This window comes from Salvelinus namaycush, chromosome 40 (genome assembly GCF_016432855.1).
Source record: "Salvelinus namaycush isolate Seneca chromosome 40, SaNama_1.0, whole genome shotgun sequence".
Taxonomy (NCBI): domain Eukaryota; kingdom Metazoa; phylum Chordata; class Actinopteri; order Salmoniformes; family Salmonidae; genus Salvelinus; species Salvelinus namaycush.
In genome coordinates, this window is record NC_052346.1 from 13,766,507 (window position 1) to 13,771,136 (window position 4,630).

The 4,630-nt window shown below is 40.5% G+C and overlaps 1 long non-coding RNA gene across 1 annotated transcript; it reads right to left on the reverse strand.

The window, feature by feature from the left end:
• Nucleotides 1-2,269: 2,269 nt before the first annotated feature.
• LOC120033567 lies at nucleotides 2,270-2,654 on the reverse strand. The gene is made up of 3 exons (XR_005473967.1): nucleotides 2,622-2,654; nucleotides 2,392-2,481; nucleotides 2,270-2,303 (listed from the first exon to the last, which is right to left on the reverse strand). It is a non-coding gene; the product is annotated as an uncharacterized LOC120033567 (long non-coding RNA).
• Nucleotides 2,655-4,630: the final 1,976 nt, after the last annotated feature.

A 4,630-nucleotide genomic window follows, 5' to 3' on the forward strand; every position in this document is an offset into this window, starting at 1 on the left:
AGAGAGAGAGAGATAAAGAGAGAGAGAGAGGGGGGGGGGGAAGTACAGATGGGAGAAATATAGAAAGAGATCATATTCAGTGAAGAACAGATGAAGCGGAAGAGAGGATTTATCAAAACCACAGGAACTCTGGAAACACACACACACACTGCTATGACCTTGGTTTGAGGAGAGAGAGCTGCTACAACTGACATGAATTTATGTGTATTCTCACTTTACATTATTGGTTTAGTTCTTTGTGTCTTTGTGTGTGTGTGTGTGGGTGTTCTCGTTTTTGAGATCGTATTAGGACCTCAACTTATATAAACACCTTCCATATTAGGACCTTTGACCAAGTTAGGTCCAAAACCATGGTCTCAACTAGGGAAACCATTGGAATAGCCTGCAAATAGCATGCTAATATGCCTGGTTTGAAAATCACACAAAACTGTCAGGGTCCTAAGAAGGGGGTATTTTTGTAAGCCACCTGGTGGTAACATACCATACTGCAGCGTATCAAAACAAATCAAATCAAATGTTCTTGTCACACACACACACACACCCAGTCTTGCATTTCTAACCAATTTAGGACTCCTCACATTTACATACCTTTTTAGGACCCTGCTTTCCAGACATCATAGAAGTACAGAAATTACACTCATGAGCTAGAAAAAAAATCTAATATGAGGAAATCACCGAAAGTTGCTGACTTCTTGAAAAAAGTCCACTTGTAATTTTACCACCTACTGGAGACCGCACATTGCAAATCAAATCAAATCAAATTGGTCAAATACACATGGTTAGCAGACGTTAATGCGAGTGTAGCGAATTGCTTGTGCTCCTAGTTCCGACCGTGAAGTAATATCTAACAAGTAATGTAACAATTTCACAACAACTACCTTTTACACACAAGTGTAAAGGAATGAATACGAATATGTGCATATAAATATATGAATGAGCGATGGCCGAACGGCATAGGCAAGATGCAGTAGATGGTATAGAGTACAGTATATACATATGAGATGAGTAATGTAGGCTATGTAAACATTATATAAAGTGGCATTGTTTAAGTGACTAGTGATACATTTATTACATCGATATTAGATGCATTCATTCTATTTTATGACTGAAAATATTGCATGTAGAATGCCACAATGATGCAACACGGATGGCAACTCAACGGCTGTAGTGTAGTTCTACTGTAGTGTAGTTCTTCTGTAGTGTAGTTCTACTGTAAAGTATTTAAACTGGAACAACCATTTCAGTAATGGAGTCATTATATCCAAGTAACAGATAAATAGTTTAGAAAAATGTATTTTATTTTTCTGTAACATTCAAAGTCAGCAGGCTTTGTATTCTTGAGACCTTAGTCACTCCAAAAGTGAACAACCCACCTGGGAAAACCTCCCCCAAACAGAGTGAGATGGAGGACATTCATCAACTGCCTATGAGCTTAAGTCAAGTAAGTCCCATTAAATCCTCAGAGGTACACCAAGATAGAAGCATCTTATACACTTATTTTCTCTGATCTGCAACTATTCTGTTGTGTACATAGAACTTTACTGCTCTCCAGTCCCTGTTTACTAGCGCTTGGCCAGAAGCAGCAATGCATTTCTCACAGTCTTGTTTTCCAGGCGTTTTTCCCATTCGGATAAAATTCATCAAGGAATCTTCAACTGCATCCACCTCTATTGTCGACCAAAACCTTTTTGTTCCTTTGGCACCTTTGGAAAGAGATGACATTATGAATGACTACATTAAATAAAGGTTGAGTACAATACAGTATGTGTTCATCTCTGTATTAACTCTACAAGGTTGCAGCTGTATCTGCAGTGTGTTGAGGTTAAACTAACAATCCCAACTAAATAACTACATAGATAAGGATGTGAGAGAAGAATGTGCAATGCTGACATCAAGGCAGACTCAATCTGTATGGAATCTAAGCCCATCAAATTGTTTGCAATTTTATTTTATTTAATTCTAATAAAAGCAATACTTATTCAATTAAGTTCCCTCCCCCAGGAAAAACAATGTAAAGTGTGGTAATCCTTCTGTGTTATCATCTATCCTGACACACTAGTTCAGATCTAACGTCTTGACTTGTGTCCAATCCAAACTAATCTGTTCTGTACTGGCATGGTTGGAAATACACCAACTGATGAAGACAGGATTGATCTGGACCAGCACTGTACTATACGTTGACACTACAGAGTGAAAATGCACTGACTGAAGACAGCAGGAAACAGTCTAACCATGTGAGCCTCTCTTTTGTCCCAGCTTTCCCTTGGTCATTGGCTGTTTGGCCCGAATCGCTGACATCTCTCCTGGAAAACATCAGTGGAAAACATGTATTTTTCGAAAAGGACATTGTAATTAAGAATACGTCCATATCTATGTAAGGTATAGGCATACCGGTCAGATTTTCTTCATAGGATTTTTCAGACGACTCCTCTCTCTCAGAGTCGTTCTCTGATGCACAATCAGTGGCTGCAGCATCAATTTCTTCAGACATAACAGTTTGTAAAAGACAATAAAAACAAAAGCAAATTGCAGCAAGTTAAATCAGTGCACAAGAAATTAGAGTCAGCATTTTTTGCCAGAGTGAAAATGCACTGACTGAAGACAGCAGGAAACAGTCTAACCATGTGAGCCTCTCTTTTGTCCCAGCTTTCCCTTGGTCATTGGCTGTTTGGCCCGAATCGCTGACATCTCTCCTGGAAAACATCAGTGGAAAACATGTATTTTTCGAAAAGGACATTGTAATTAAGAATACGTCCATATCTATGTAAGGTATAGGCATACCGGTCAGATTTTCTTCATAGGATTTTTCAGATGACTCCTCTCTCTCAGAGTCGTTCTCTGATGAACAAGAGTCTGCAGCCTCATTATTTTCAGCCATGCTTTTTTCTAAAAGATGGCCAAAAGAAGAATGCTAAATTGAGGCAAGCTAAATCTGCGCAAAACAAAACCTTTGTTTTTATTGTCAGTGTAAACTTTTTGCCATTAAACTAAACACTGGGGGTAAACTTACCACTGGGACTGATGGTTATTTGATCCAGACTTTTCCCCTTGAACTCTGCCAATCTGCCCTGTTCACATGCCATCAGTATTTTACTTATTTTGGCCAACTGAAGCGTTCCCTCTGGAAGACGGTAGAACTTTCGATGAATCCGAATGTCGTGACCCAAGAAGTCAGCAAACTGGTCCTGTTCTGTATCATTGAGATTTAACACTCTGGAGAGGGTGGCAACCTGTTTTCGTAGTTTAGTTGATGACAATGCTTCAGGTAACTTGGCACCACATTGTTTGGCATAGGCGCGGATGCAGTCATTCCCCCGAAAATGTGTATCATATCCTGGCCTGGCAAATAAGTAGATATTTCCTTCGCTCACTCCACATGAGCACCGCTCTTTGATAAGCAGCTCTAAAGATTCCACCATCACTGGAGTAAGGATTACAGGCACCTTCCTGCCACGCTTCCCACAGGTTTCAATGCGTTCAAAATGTGCACAGAGTAGTCTCTCAACCTCTGTTAGCGCCACTGCAACATCTTTGTTAAGTGGGGATTTGTCCCTGGAGTGAAATGTTGCCACAGACATCTTTGACACCTCTCCCTCTCTTTTCCTGTTGAAGATAATCATCTGAGCCAGTATCACTTTTGCTAGATTGCTCCATTTTCCTGAGGTTTTCTCATCGCACAGTTGGTTGTAGTATTGTTTCTGCTTTTCATCTAAGTACATGTGTATTTTTTTAACGTCATCTGCTAATGGAATAAGCTGCGGTGCGTTCCATTTCTTCTGTTCAAGTGTACGATATGCAGCAGAAGAGATCATTTCATTCCAGCGAAGACGGTAGATGCCTTGGAAGTCTCGGACAAGCTTCAACTTTTCTTCATTCTGGGTAATAAGAGCTTCACCCTCCATGATGTCTGCAATTTTCTGGATGCTTTGCCCAAGCTTTGTCGCCAGGGTTGCTTTTTCGAATTTGTTTGTCTTTTCATCATAGCCAGTCACTTCTTTGACAGCTTTTATGATGTGTTGGAAGTGTTTTGGGTTGATATAATCCTTCATCTTTTTCAGTGGTGTCACCTTTCTACCTTTAATCACAAGTCTCCCTAGTTCTCGCAAAGTTTGACGAATGTGCTGGTGTTGTGAGGGGTTCTCCCCTTTCTTGTTGTACATTTTTTCACCCAATGCCAAGATGTATCTGTCTTGTTTTACTGCATGGGCTACATCATCTTGAGCCATGTTACTCACAAGTTTCCATACCTTTTCACTCACTCCTTTAGCAACCGGTTGAGCATTAGCACAGAGCGCCTGTATTCTGGTTTTGCCAGGCATCTCCTTTCGAACGTGTTGTGCTAGTGTGCACCTTGCCACATGCCTCCACATAGATTTGCGTTTAAAGAGCCCATGGCAGGCAAAACAATGCTGATAGTCCTGGTGATTGGTCTTGTCATTACTTGTTTGTTTACATGGTACCAAAACCCCCTTTCCTTCTTTAAGTGCCTGAATGTTGTGTGCCCGATTCCCCTTCTTGCGAAGAAGATTCAGCTGAAGTCTCCTAGCTTTTGATCTCTTTGCAAACCGAAGTGCAGTAGCTACTTCTATTTCATCCCCATGTTTACATTGTAAATGACGGGCAATTTTGG